The following is a 16201-nucleotide window of genomic DNA, read 5'->3' on the forward strand; positions in this document are numbered from 1 at the left end:
AGGGCTGCCTGAGGGAATAGCTCCACATCCATTCATAGATACTCTGAACTCTATCCCTGGGTTATCCTGCTTAGCAGAGACCTATAAATCTGTACCATATCACATTAATCCCTACTGATTTGCCTTTCCTGAGTTACACTTTCATATTTATGCAAGTGGCCTACATTGAGGAAAACCACTTAAAGAAAAAGCTTCCTTATAAAATTCATTGTGGTGTTGATACTAAAGATGTTAATGAGGCTGTAAAGCAATATAGTTACAGTGTCCTCTTTATTAAGGCCTACTGGTGAATTTTCTTTCTCTTAAAACCAGAAATTGTGCTTTTCCTTTACAACTGGTTTCTACTGTCTAATGGATGCTGTGAATTTCATAATTAACATAGTATTCCTCATTGCTTGGCTACTACAAGCTTAGAGCTAAATCTATTAGTCCCACTTCAAGAAATTTCTAGGATCTTATGGCACACATTTTGTATATTATTATATTCATCACAGAGTTGATAATCTCTTTCTACTAGTATTTTTCCTTTGTCCCACATTCTTCACCCATTTATTCTTAAAACGACAGTATCACCCTTTATTTTATATGCTTACATAAAACAAAATGGGGCACAGATAAGTATTAAAAATCGCATAATTGAATGCAGATTTCTAACTGCACATAGAATAAAAGTTGCTTGAAAAATTCAAGTCACTCTCAAGCCATCAATAAAAGCTATCTTCCCATAAATAATATCTACTATGGGGAAATTTACATAATTTTACAGAAGACAATCATTACCCTCTCTAAAGCACACTGCACACAGCACAAATCTATATTGTTCATGTGGAAACGATGACTACAACTCATAGCCACTCACTGCAGGCTTGATACTGACAGTGGGAAATCTAGACACTAGGTGACTTGACAATACAGTAAAGGTATCTTTTCAGGTGACAACAGGAAACTGCCACTAATCAACAGTCTTGACCTACAAAACTAACAATTTCATATGATTCAACACAATACTGGTTCAAATGTCAAGAACTTCACAAGACTTCAAGACTTGACAAGACTTGACGTGGGCAAGACTTCATATTGACCTCTCATAGAACCATATTGAGAAATCAATCTCTTGATGGTGTTGAATCTTAAAAGGCAATTAAATTATCCTTATTTTTTTTCAATTTTCTGTTATAAGGACCATTTTTGTTTATTTTTGCAACAGAAATATCATCAGTTTGTGATATTTCTGAGGATAGATCATTTAATATACTACAACTAGTTTTGATGATTTTGATAAGGTTGTGGATAGCTGCTATATCCAGTTTTTTATTCTGAAGCAAAATCATAGGGCAGAGGTGGACTAGACAGAATTTAGACTTGGAGTCAGAAAACTGGCTTGAGTTTGTTCTCTTATCACTTACTGTCTTGGTATGTCTGTGAAAATGTAGTCATGCATTAATGGGAAAACATTATCACAACATGTTAGTTTCTTGCTTAGTCCCCTTGCTATGAATTTTTGAAAGACAGTGAGAAATGGATCAATAGCTTTCTTAGTGAAAACCTGACTTTTTAGTCTCAAAATACTTCTGGAAATTCCCAGTGCAGTAGGAACTTAATTGACCTAAGCCTTTCTAACCAGACCTAGCTGAGGACATGTAAAACAGCAAGCCTTTTTTGTAATTTTTCGCATGTATTTATTAACATTATTTTGACAAAAAAAGTTAAGGTCTCCCAGGCCTAACTAATCAAGATTGCCGGGAGAAATATCAATAACCTCATATATGCAGATGACACCACCCTTATGGCAGAAACCAAAGAAGAACTAAAGAGCCTCTTCATGAAGGTGAGTGAAAAGGAGAGTGAAAAAGCTACCTTAAAATTCAACATTCAAAACAGTAAGATCAAGGCATCCAGTCCCATCACTTCATGGCAAATAGATAAGGAAAAAATGAAAATAGTGACAGACTTTATTTTGGGGGGCTCCAAAATCACTGCAGATGGTGACAGCAGCCATGAAATTAAAAGACACTTGCTCCTTGGAAGAAAAGCTATGACAAAGCTACACAACATATTAAAAAGCAGGCATCACTTTACCAAAAAAGGTCCTAGTCAAAGCTATGGTTTTTCCAGTAGTCATGTACAGATGTGAGAGTTGGACCATAAAGAAGGCTGAGCACCAAAAAATTGATTCTTTTGAACTGTGGTGCTGAAGCAGACTCTTGAGAGTCCCTTGGACAACAAGATCAAACTAGCCAACCCTAAATGAAATCAATCCTGAATGTTCATTTGAAGGGCTGATGCTGAAGCTCCAGTACTTTTGCCACCTGATGCGAAGAGCAGACTCACTGGAAAAGACCTTGATGCTGGGAAAGATTGAAGGCAAGAGAAGAAGGGGGTGACAGCGAATGAGATGGTTGGATGGCATCATCAACTCAAGGCACATAAATTTGAGCAAACTCCAGGAGCTAGTGAAAGACACGGAAGCCTGGTGAGCTGCAGTCCATTGGGTCACAAATAAACAGACACAACTGAGTCACTGAACAACACCAAGGCCTAACAAATATGATTTTAGATGCCCAGGAATCCTGTGTGCCATAAAGGGCAGATGAACCAGTGTGGGATAGGCTGAGCAATGAGGCAAAGGTGCTTTCAGAGCAACCACACAATCCCAGGATTATTGCAAGTATCTCCATCAGACTCCTTTAGCAACAGAGTGCTGCTTAAACTTCCCAAGGATTCAGCGTCACAAAGAAAGGGAAGCGGTAATTATTCTGTCTCCCATAAATATAGAAGTAAAACAGTTCTATTTCTTTTTACTCTGAAATAATACAAAGGAAGACTACTTTTTCCAAGAAAGGAGAAATTTCATATATAATATAAGCATATGAAAGGATTTTGAGACATACTGAAAAGAGACTCCATGAATTATACATTCTCTGTGATGTTTCTCAACTAGCAGGGCCAGGATACAATTATGCCTTTATTACATGCAAAATGCTTAGAGTAAAACTATCATTTAAAAAAATTTCTTCCTTTTTCTCAATTTAAGCAGAAAAGTAAACACATAAACAAAGGCAGTTAATACTCATTTGGCATATAATAAGCTCAAGGCCTTATGCTAGGATGTGCTTTACATATGTTATCTCATTAAGCCTTTGCAGAGTAAAGGAAAATAAAGGAAGAAAAAAATGAAGTTAGTGAGACATAAAGATTAATCCAAAATGAAACACTATAAATTAGATGTCTAGGAAGTCAACATCCTTTCATTGAAGGGCTTTTTAATCTTTCTTAAAGATATTTCTAAATGACACAGTTAGCAAACCACCCAGACTTCTGGTAAGAATGATGGACAAATTAAAATTTAGGGGGGAAAAACACCATTCCCTTCTTCTAAGCTTATAATCTTGGGGAGCTGGCATAATACTCATGACACAATTATCAAAGCATAGAATTCTGTGTAATCAAAGGGGAACTTGTGTAATGTAGTATAAGAAAGGCATAGGCTTTGGATGAAGGAAGATCACCGAAATCTTAACAGTACAACAAAGATGATTTGAAACAGCAGATATTTGGATAGTTGTGACAATGGCTGAAGGCATTTCAAGTCAGATAATACAAGAGCAGCATGAGAAAAGGAAGAGGAACGCCACTGATCTCTGCTGCAACAGACAGGGGATCCTTGGCTTAGAGAAGTTCTTGTCTACAGATAGGAGCATCGACTCTGATGCTGAGAAAATGTAGCTTTGTGTAAAATGGTAACTCAAAATCGCATCATTACAAGAGTATGGACGGCTATTTTAAATTCTTAAATTGTGTTCAAAATACAATTTTTCTCATAAATTAGTTGACCCATAAGAGGCGTTCTGAGTGGTTTTGAACTAATAATATGGATTCTTGTACTTCAAGTGTATTTTTTGTGTGCAATAAATGGTGAAGCTTTTCAAGATGAATCTGTTGTCATGGCTTTCTTTTCCCATTGCTATTCTCCCCAGTTTATTTCCCTTTTTATTGCTCATTGCTTTTAGCAGGAATAAATATTAATGAGTTCTACAATGTAGTTTGTACTCCTCTGTTAACACTGGTGAGAGTAGCTACTCCCTATTGGGCAATCATCAGCAAGGCAGGGAACAGCCCGCCACAAACCATTTCTTTTACATTCTTAGATGGCAGGAGTGTGCCTCAGAAAAAAAAAGAAAAAAACTCTATTCATTCGCCCGTACAGGTCCCTGAGTACTCATTTCAAAATTCCTTCTGGTGCTATCACTCATCTACAACTGACTCGATGAAATAAGTGCTTAAGGGTTACAAATAGCACACACAGTACAGTCACTTGATAGTGTCAGGTTATGTGCCATTTTATACACCCTTTTTCTTTCATTAATGGAAGGTCTTTTACTAACAGCTATGGCTTCTTCCCATCTTGGGTTACCTGTATAAAGTAAGATGAAACAGCATCTCAGTGTAAAGTGTTCTTCCTCTCCAATTTCCTAACTTAACTACTAGCAACGTATCATGATCTTCTAAAGATCAGCAGCTCAGGGACCTAAAACTAGGGCTCAGTGAACATAAATAAGACCAATATCAGAACTGAAAGTTCTACTTCACTTCTGAAGACACAGAGTGACTTTTCCCAGTCACTCCATTCTCCCCAGTTTTACATCCAGAACTCTGGAGAACCTGTTTTCAGGACACGAATGCCTGTATTTCTGTTTCTCATCCTAATATACTGATCCTCTTTGCCAGAGAACAAAAAAATCTTGTGTTAGAATTTAGAACAGATTCATTAAGAAACTCATGGAGCTTAAGGTCAGGGCCCTTCACAGACCCAAGACCCTTCTGAAACCGTGATAGAGAGCTTAGAGATTATGTATGTGTGATTTTGCTTTTTTAAGAATGCACAAATTATGTATGTTTTGGGCCTCAAAAAGAAAAAAAAAAAAAGAGGGATTTCCCTTTCTCTATTCCAGTCTCTCCAAAGGCTTTGGAAAGGGCCTTTGAAAAGGACCGTCATGAGATATATGGTAAAATCATCCCCTGATTATAATCATTATGGTGCTTATCAAAAAGAGATTTCTGCACCCATTTCAGACCCACAGAATCACAATCTCAGTGGATATAATACCCAGAGATTTTTTGCATTTTCTTAAAGCATACAGGTGATTCTTAAGCTACATTTTGAAAACATGTGATTTCCAGAAAAATAATATACCCAATGGATAAGGGTAAAGGTTCTTTGTTAAGCATAGACTTGTTTATATAGTATATTTTCATATTTTAACTAAAGAGCACCAAAATGGCTCTCCAGTGTGCAGAAGCCTCTCCACGTCAGCCTTGTGAAGGAGCAACTCTGTAGCTCCAGTAAACGGGCCTTAAAGACAAGGCTACTAGTAGCCTTGAATACTGAGGACAGTGATCAAGTCTGCTTTTTAAAACATTCTATCTTCAACATTTAAATCAATGATGCAACGTTAACAGTTGCTCAATAAGTATGTGTTGAGTGAATGAAGAAATACCAAGTGAGATACCCAAATTGTAGCACTTCATTAATCATACCGTGGTCGATATTCAGAAAAGTAACACTTGGAAGAACAGACACAGAATGAGTTTAACAATAACCCTCTGACACAAGCTTCTCTGGTGGTTCAGATGCTAAAGAGTCTGCCTGCAATGCAGGAGACCCGGTTAGATCCTTGAGTTGGGAAGATCCCCTGGAGAAGGAAATGCCAACCCACTCCAGTATTCTTACTTGGAAAAATCCCATGGACAGAGGAGCCTGGTGGGCTACAGTCCATGGGGTCACAGAGTCAGACACAACTTGAGTGACTAATACAACACTCCTCTGAGTGCTGTGACATGAAACATGTGACATGAGCATCTTTTCTGACATGAAAAGATGCTCAGTACCATTAATTGTTAAAGAACTGCAAATCAAAACTATAATGAGATACCACCTCACACTGGATGGAAAGGCCATCATCAAAAAGTCTACAAATAAATGTTGGAGAGGGTGTAGAGAAAAGGGAACTCTCCTACATTGTTGGTGTGAATGTAAATTAGTGCAGCCAATATGGGAGAAGGCAATGGCACCCCACTCCAGTATTCTTGCCTGGAAATCCCATGGACGGAGGAGCCTGGTGGGCTGCAGTCTATGGGGTCGCTAAGAGTCGGACACCACTGAGTGACTTCACTTTCACTTTTCCCTTTCATGCACTGGAGAAGGAAGGAAATGGGAACCCACTCCAGTATTCTTGCCTGGAGAATCCCAGGGATGGCGGAGCCTGGTGGGCTGCTGTCTGTGGGGTCGCACAGAGTCAGACACGACTGACGTGACTTAGCAGCAGCAGCAGCAGCAGCAGCAGCCATTATGAACAGTATGGAGTTCCTTAAAAAACTAAAATAGAATTACAATATGATCTAGCAATCCCACTCTTGGGCATATGTTCTGATAAAACTCTAATTTTAAAAGATGCATGTACCCCAATATTCACACCAACACTATTTACAATAGCCAAGACATGGAAGCAATCTAAATATCCATCAACGGAGGAATGGATAAAGAAGATGTGGTATATACATCTTCCATTCCATTCCATAGAATGGAATATTACTGAGCCATAAAAAGACAAGCAAAAAATACCATTTGAAGCAATATGGATGGATCTAGAGGTTATCATATTAAGTGATGTAAGTCAGACAGAGAAAGACACACATCATGTGATATTATTTATATGTGGAATCTAAAAATATATGATACAAATGAACTTATTTACCAAAGAAAAACAAACTCACAAATGTAGAAAACAAATCTAAGATTACCAAACTGGAAGGGAGGAAGGGATAAATTAGGAGTTTGAGATTAGCAGATACAAACTACTATATATAACATGCCAACAAAGCGACTGACAACGGATTAATCTTCAAAATATACAAATAGCTCAATTGAAACATGTATATTACCATATGTGAAATCACCAGTCCAAGTTTGATGCATGAAACAGGGCACTCAAAGCCAGTGCAACTGGGACAACCCTGAGGGATGGGTTGAGGAGTGAGGTGGGAGGGGGGTTCGGGATGGGGACACATGTACATCCGTGGATGATTCATGTCAACGTATGGCAAAACCCATCGCAATATTGTAAAGTAACTAGCCTCCAATTAAAATGAATAAATTAATTTTTTAAAAAAGCAAAAATCCCAATCAAAAAATGGGCAGAAAACCTAAACAGACATTTCTCCATAAGAGACATAGGGATGGCCAACACATAAAAAGATGCTCAACATCATTAATTGTTAGAGAAATGCAAATCAAAACTATAATAAGGTATCACCTCATACCAGTCAGAATGGCCATCATCAAAAAATATATAAACAATAAATGCTGGAGAGGCTGTGGAGAAAAGGGAACCCTCCTACATTGTTGGTGGGAATGTAACATTGTTACAGCCACTATGGAGAACAGTACAGAGGTTTCTTAAAGAACTAAAAATAGAACTATTATATGATCCAGCAATCCTACTCCTAGGCATGTATCTGGAGAAAATCATAATTCAGAAAAATACATGCACTCCAAAGTTCATAGAAGTACTATTTACAAGAGCCAAGACATGGAAGCAACCTAAATGTCCATCGACAGAGGAGTGGATAGAGAAGGAGTGGATAAAGAAGATTCCATAATACAATGGAATATTACTCAGCCATAAAAAACCAAAATAATGCCACTTGCAGCCACATGGATGGATTTAGAGATTGTCATATGGAATAAAGTAAGTCAGACAAAGACAAATACCATATGGTATCACTTATATATGGAACCTAAAAAAATGATACAAATGAATTTATTTACAAAACAGCAAGAGAGTCACAGATACAGAAAACAAATTTATGGTTACCAGGGAGAAAAACGGAGGATAAACTGGGAGATTAGGATTAACATATACACACTACTGTATATAAAATAGATAACTAATAAGCACCTAGTATATAACACAGGGAACTCTATTCAATATTCTGCAATGATCTGTATGAGGAAAAAGAAAAGTGAAAGTGAAAGTCCCTCAGTCATGTCTGACTCTTTGTGACCCCATGGACTATAGATCCATGGAATTCTCTACGCCAGAATACTAGAGTGGGTAGTCTTTCCCTTCTTCAGGGGATCTTCCTGACCCAGGGATCAAACCCAGGTCTCCCACATTGCAGATGGATTCTTTACCAGCTGAGCCACAAGGAAAGCCCAAGAATACTGGAGTTGGTAGCCTATCCCTTCTCCAGCTGATCTTCCTGACCCAGGAATTGAACTGGGATCTCCTGCATTGCAGGTGGATTCTTTACCAACTGAGCTATCAGGGAAGTCTGTATGAGGAAAAAATTTAAAAAAGAGTGGACATATGTATATGTGTAACTGATCCAGTTTACACATGAAACTAACATAACATTGTAAATCAACTATACTCCAATAAAAATTTAAAAATAGGTAAACAACAAATCCTACTGTATATTACAAGGAACTATATTCAGTATCTCATAATAATCTATAATAGAAAAGAATACGAAAAACTGAATCACCTTGTTGCACACCTGAAACTAATCCAACATTATAAATCAAGTCTATTTTAATGAAAAGAAAATAATATTAAGCAACTGATGCTGACTGTTCCTTCCCCACATTAAACATTTAGTCATCACAGAAACCAAATAATTAACATAGTGTCTTAATGTTGTTAATCATTAAGTTATGCGTGACTCTTTTGCGACCTTTAATAAACACAATCAACACCCTGTTTTCATATCATCTTCATCATCATCATTATGGTATTACTTCCTATTAGCGTGAGTGTTAGGGTCTTAAGTATTGGTATTTAAGTATTTCATTGGACTTTATAAGTTGGGAAAGTTTCAATGCATCTAGCACATTAATATCTTTTTGTGTCATAATGTTATTATCCAGAATGTTTTATCCTTATTAGCTTAATATAACTCACATATTTAACAGTGTACCATCTATGACTTTGTCAAAGACACCAAACTTTGTCAAAGATACTAACATACATAATGAATTTTGTTATCTTTTCTGGGTTATAATTCCTTTGTCATGATTACTTTTGTCTAGGTAATCAAGCCAGTGTCACTCACCTTTACCATCAAGAAACTAGGAAAAAAAATGAGAATGATACAAAGGGAGATAGGTTTGAGATACTCATGAATTTTCAGATGTTTCCTTAAGTTTTAAAAATTTGTTCTCATTTTCATGCTTCACTGAACAATATCAAGTTAGCAATATAATTTGTATTGAGTTTTATGTTTGTGAAGATTATCCTTCACTCTAAAAATACTGGAGAAAATTCTGGGCATTTTGATTACCCAAGAAATTGTTCTATCAAATGTCATTTAAACAATCCAGCCATTCAACCTTCTGGATAGTGTTAACATCACACATATATATGTATAATTTAGACCTCATGTTATTTTCTCGATAAAATAATTTCATCTGCACTTTGTATATAAAGATGGCCTTATTGCCTGGGAAGTACAATGTATGAATCTGTGTGTTTATGAACTTTTCACCAGTGGTACCTGCTTGGATTGAGTAATCCACAGTCTTAAGTTTGATCACAGTAAAACACATACAATACATTTGATTGGTATCATAATAATTAAAACAAAATGATTTTATGTAATAACCTTTGACTCTGACAAAGGTTATAACTTTGAATATATTATTTTGATTTCTTGTAGCTGTTGAGAACTTCACTGTTAATTTGTTAATTCTTTTGTAATTAATTTTTTCCTTCTCCCTATTCCTTTTAATATGTCTTTGGAGTTCATTAGCTGAAAACCCACTATACTGTATATAATTCATACAAATATTCTTATCTTGCTAGCAGATTTTCTTGATTCTGTACATTCTTGTCTTTCATCAATTCTAGATAATTCTCTCATCTTTTCTCTTGATTCTCTTACTCTGAACCTTCTTGTTTAATTCTGTATGACTGTTATCCTTGTTTCTATTTTCAACTTCTATTTTCAATGCTGCATTTTGGATAATCTGCTTACATTTGTCTTTAATGTACTGATAATCATTTATCTCAATCTGTGTAATCTATCCATTTGTTTATATCCAGTTAAAGTACTCTTTAGTCCTAGAACTTCTGTTTCTTTTCTTTTTAAAAATCTGGTCTTTTTAATTGTGCCTCATTATATTTAATGTTCTAATTTTCCTTTACATCTTAAATAAGTTTTAACATATGTATTTGATAGTCTGTATCTGATTTTTAAAATATTTCCAAACTTGAAAGTCAAATTTTACTGTTTGTTAGGCACTTAAAATCCTGTTTAGAATGAATTATTTTTCCTCATGTACCTCACAATCTTGAGTGGCATCGTTTATCCAGGAAAATCCTACAGCTTAGGTTAAAATGTCTCTCTGTTTAGAGTTTTTACTTTTGCTATGTCAGGCACTTTGGTGATACAATTGCCTGACACCATTTCTTACATTAATTTTCAGATTTGTGGTCTCAGGACTTATGGAAGTACCATAAATTTGAGACTTAAACTCATATGAGTACAAGCCATAGCTGGAACGTTTAGGAAGGTTTGTTTTTGCCCTGATCTAAGGCTGAAGCTGATCTGCTTCTGTCTATAAGTAGGTTGAATTTTTCTGCTCACTCATTTGATCCCTTTGAGGTTGATGAAGTAATGCAGTATTTCCGCTTGTGCTCTCTTTCTCTGAGCACAAGTTAATGTCATGCTCCTTACTGATTCCACTCTCCCAAATCCCCCTAAGGCAAACCCTTCTCCCATACCATCCCCTCCCAAGGGCAATCACAGAAGGTATCATCTCAGCCTTGATTATTGGGAAATCATTTAGTTTATCAAGACCTCAGTTCTGCTCTTAAAAGCATTTAAAAAAATATTGCATCCTGAATGTCCAAGTATTTTTTAAAGTATGATTTTCAGAGACTTCCGTGGTGGTCCAGTGGTTAAGAATCCTCTGCTTGCCAATGCAGGTGACACGGGTTTGATCCCTGCTCCGGGAAGATCCCACATGCCGCATGGCAACTAGGCCTATGCACCAAAACTACTGAGCTAGCACTCTAGAGCCAGTGAGCCACAACTCCTGAGTCTACACGTTGCAATTACTGAAGCCTGCATGCCTAAAGCCTGTGCTCTGCAACGAGAAGCCACTGAAATGAGAACACTGCTTATTGCAACTAGAGAAAGCCCACACACAGCAATGAAGACCCAGCATAGACAAAAATAAATCAATAAATAAATCTTTAAAAAAATATGATTTTCAGCTAGTCTACCATATTGCTTAAATATAGCTTAAATGTCATTAAATATTTTTAGGTAAATAAGCAACGCACATCAGGATATAAGGCCAAGCAGAAATGAAAACCATATTTCCTGATTATCTGTCTGGGATTCTCATGAAGGTAGCCTTAATATGAATATTCAAAAGATTTTTAAGCTATCTGTATAATTAGAAAAGAGAAAAAAACCAGCAAATAAAAATAGTCTCTTAAATGAGTGGCCCACCTGACACAAAATGCATAAATTTTTATTCTCATCATTTGATCTAACAACTAGATCATGTTTCCTGTATTCAAAGTCAGAGGTGTGAATAGTAATTCTTCAGGGGTGAAAGATGATGTGTGTGATTAGAGTCCCTACCTGAAAGAGACAATGTTTAATTGCAACTGAAGCAGTAAAGAGACAATTTTCAGACAAATTTTTAAAAATGTACCACTTTAACAAAAGGGAGAGTAAACATGTCAAACAACAAATGTTTATTAAACACTGACTAAGTCAAAGGTATTATAAGCATTGTTTTCATGATTACATGACTTCCTAGCTATCTCATTACAATTTTTCTTTGATTACCTTTTTGGTTGAATTTTTCCCGACACGTCATTAGTAAGCTCTTCCTCTACTAAAAATTTTAAGTTACCTCCAGTGTGGACCACTGATCAGCTTAATCTAATTCCCAGCATGTAAGTTTTGATTAACTCCCATCCCAGTGGCTGAAACCTCTTGCATCTCACTTTCCATTTTGTAATCTACTGATCACAAAGAAATTTCTGTAGGGAAATAGGGAAACATCCCTTCTCTTCCACAAAATATCCAGAGGACCAATTTCTGAGGAAGGTCTGATTCCTGCAGGGATTTCTTATGTTTTAATTATTCTATATCACAGTGCTTTTTACATCCCACTGTATCAGTGTAGGTAGGGTATGTTTCTCAAACACAACAATGATGTGGCTTACTTTCTTCTTCATTTACCATATGAAGATTAGTATAGAGCACAAAGTGGTATGTTTAAAAAAAAAAGATAAATTATGAAAACTGTTCACATGTTCATGAATTTACTACAAAAAAAGTGTCCATAACCAAACTTTCTACATGTTTATATAATTATGATATCTGAGACATTAAAAAGTTAGTAAATTTAAAAATACTTTTATGTTTTCTACAATATTTATATCTATATGATGATGTTATAGAAAGCCAAGAGACAAAAAAATCATTTGTATTTCATGTGTGCTTAGAAACTCAGTCATGTCCAACTCTTTGGGACCCCACGAACTGCAGCCCACCAGGCATCTCTGTCCGTGGGATTCTCCAGGCAAGAACTGGAGTGGGTTGCCATGCCCTTCTCCTGGGGATCGTTCCAACCCAGGGATCAAATCCAGGTCTCCTGCACTGCAGGCAGATTCTTTGCCATCTGAGCCACCAGGGAAAGCCCAAGAATACTGGAGTACGTAGACTGTCCCTTCTCCAGGGGATCATCCTAACCAAGGAATCGAACCAGAGTCTCCTGAGCTGCAGGCTGATTCTTTACCATCTGAGCTACCAGGGAAGCCCCAGCTTTAAGTCTATTTCAAGGACAATAGAAAGTAAAACTAAACTACTGTCTTTCCTAGAGGGTTTAAGAATTATATCAGGGAAGGTATAGAGAATCTTGACACACATTTCTGATTGAAATGTTGTGTAAAACAGTCTCACCTACCTGTTACTTCAAAAGTGATGGATAGGGAAGGTGCAGCACTAGGTTTCAATGTACTCTGATATTTAGTTTCTGAAATAACAGGGAAAGAGCAGCATATATATATAAGCATAGTCTTTTTTCCCCCCAAAACAGTGTTGACTGAAGCAGGGCAGTTTGTGGAAACTACAGTTAAAAGACTACAATGATAAAGAATTTGTACTTCATAGGGATGGTAACTATTTTATTCATATTTTGGGGGGCAAAATACATGAAAACATGAGCTCTTTATTCATCCTTCTGTCTACCTATTCACAGTACAATCATCCTGCCCTCAATCTATCTTTCCATTGATCCTCTAAACCTTTCTGCTGGTTTGTCTCATTCAGTGTCATCATACAGGCTTATTATCCAGACTGTCTTTCTTAATAACCACAAATCTCACAGACTTTATGCAGATATAAGTGTGGATTATTTGATATGTGTTGTATAAAAGCATGTTCTAAAATTTTATATGATATAAATTGCAGTAAGCTTTATGGTGCTTTATAACTAATACCTTCGGCTTCCATCATTTGAAATATGTTCAATTTGTATCAATTGGAAGGATGTCTTGAGTTACTATAGCTAAAATCTACTTTCATTTCACTGTGAACTCTTACTAGAGTCAATTCACATTATGCATCTAATGATCAGCAACACTTCCATCAGCTTTCCAGGAGTTACACTGATAACCTCCTCATGGGCAAGGCCTCTTCCTGTCATATTTTGAGGATAGATTTCATGACAGGACAAGCTGGACATTTTTCAAGACTACTGGAATTCTGAACAGCCAGCTCATAGAAACTGTCAAAGATTTTACTACTGACTCTTCTCAGCAGACAACCTGTCAAGTCTTTCTTCTAAATAAGTGATAATGGAAATTTTGATCACCTCAATATTCTGTTAGAACTGGGAGAGTTCCATGAATAAAATGTGGATACTCTCCAATATCAAGTAGACATATTTTTCCTATTGTCTGTAGATGCCATCACCAACTTGATAACTATCCTGATAATTCAACTCATACCAAGTTTTGAATATCATACTTTATACTTTGTGAGTACTTTAATAATAAATATTTCAACTTCCTGAAAATTAAATATATTAGCTCCAAGGAAAAGAATTATGGCCTTGTGTGGTATGAGTCGGTTAATAGCAGAAAATACATAAATGAATAAAGTAATTTAAAGTGATCTGGCTTTTGTGCTATGGTGGTCATTATGAATCTTCTATGTAACATGATATACCAAGATAATAAAGAAAGTTGATGTCATATCACTTGTTTTCAATATTTTTGTATAAAGAAATTTTATGTTGGGGCTAAAGTATTTTGAGTTAAAGTATTTTTAATAGTTTGGCTATGTGTGAAAAGACATTTATAGAACACAGAGAGAGAATCTACAAAAACAACAGTGCAATCCTTGTTCTTTAAGTTAAGTGCAATATGAATTGCTCTTAGGATACGCTGTTCATGGTTAAACATTCAGGATTTCTTGAGATCAGTACCTTCTTGTTAGGATTGAATAAGCAAGTTATTCTGAGAGGTTTCCCCGTTTTTATAAAGTAAACTTTAATTCTTTCTTATTTATTGAAAAAGATAGACTGTGAACAATCTTCACAACCCACAGTCTAATTGTTCTCCATTGACACATATATATAGTATTCACATATTACCCTTGGGGATGCTGGTATATCTAACAAGTTTCCTACTGGGGAAAATTGAGTACTACTAGGGGGAACTCACATAGTCTAAGTTCTGAGGGAAAAATAACTGCAACTTTTAGCAAGAATCAACTGTTTTCACAAAGACTATAAGAGGCTTATTAATATTCTTGATATTTGACATGAAAGGACACAGATTCTTAAGTTATTTATGTTATATACTAACAAGATTAAATATTAATTTTAGGTGAATTGACTACTTCCATATCAATGAATCTCTGCTTTGGTGTTTGCATTAGTCCAACAGATACATCTTAATAATAATATTCTTTGTGTTGTATCTTTTCTTCCTGTGACTTTTATTTTTATTGCTCTGCAGTGAGTAGTCAGGGAACTCTATGACAAAATGATTTTTAAAACTGTCCAATTACAATTCAAATTCTGAAGGATCTTTTGAAAGTAATAACCTACAGGATATAATTGACATTCAGAAACTAAAATCTGATCTACCTCTAGCAATGAAATTATACTACTCTGAAAGGACTGCCATAATAAATTCACCAAAGGGTGTTAAAAATGTAGCCATTAAAGTGACTAAGAAAATATTAATGTACTAACATTACATGTTTTATGCTACTTCCTTAAAATCACAAGACATATTAGTAGTAAAAGGTATCCCTAGGCTAGATTACTAAATGAGTTAACATGCTGTGTAAAGCCAGTGGATACAAAACAATTAAATTCTGCAAGCTGCAAATGCAAAACTTTAGTCCTTATTTCCCAAGAATTACTAGCCACTCCTTTTTGGTAAGAGGCAAAAGAGCTCTCTCTTCTTTTGTTTTATGAAATGTCTTTTTCTCTTGGTTCTTTCCTTGCTTTTCTGATTCTTCTTGGTCATATTCCTTCTCTGAATATTTATTTTTTTTATTCCACTCTTTTTTCTTTTTACCTTTAATACATGCTGTTCCTTCTGCTTAGAATAAACTTCCTCTTGCATCCCTGACCTGCTTAACTATATGGAGTATATGCATCATAACTTAGCTCAAATTCCACCTCTTTTATGAAGGTTCCTCTATGTTCTCACTACAGCTATTCTAAAACTCAATTATAGTGGCTCAGATGGTAAAGAATCTGCCTGCAATGCAGGAGACTTGGGTTCGATCCCTGGGTGGGGAACATCCCCTGGAGAAGGAACTGGCAACCCACTCCAGTATTCTTGCCCAGAGAATTCCATGGACAGAGGAGACTGGTGGGCTATAGTCCATGGGGTTACAAAGAGTCGGATATAACTGAGCGACTAACACTTTCACTTTCATACTGCATTATGACTGTTGGTCTGTGTGCCCTCATGATGACCATGAGCGTTTTCCTGACATGAAATTTGTATTGATATTTCTGTCCTCATCACCATAGACAATTTTTGGAATCTTCTGGCAACTAATCAATATGTGCTGAATGTATTAGTGATACAAGTCCTGCAGTCCCTCAGGTAGTAAAATGTTAAGAGGCTCTTAAGAGGCTCAATTCAAA

General features: G+C 36.1%; 1 protein-coding gene across 3 annotated transcripts in view; it reads right to left on the reverse strand.

Moving 5' to 3' along the window:
- Nucleotides 1–16201, reverse strand: part of THSD7A (thrombospondin type 1 domain containing 7A) — a 461702-nt gene that overhangs the window by 202530 nt on the left and 242971 nt on the right. The window lies entirely within an intron of this gene.

Source organism: Giraffa tippelskirchi, chromosome 10 (genome assembly GCF_054371585.1).
Source record: "Giraffa tippelskirchi isolate mGirTip1 chromosome 10, T2T-mGirTip1v1.2.pri, whole genome shotgun sequence".
In the NCBI taxonomy this organism is placed as follows: domain Eukaryota; kingdom Metazoa; phylum Chordata; class Mammalia; order Artiodactyla; family Giraffidae; genus Giraffa; species Giraffa tippelskirchi.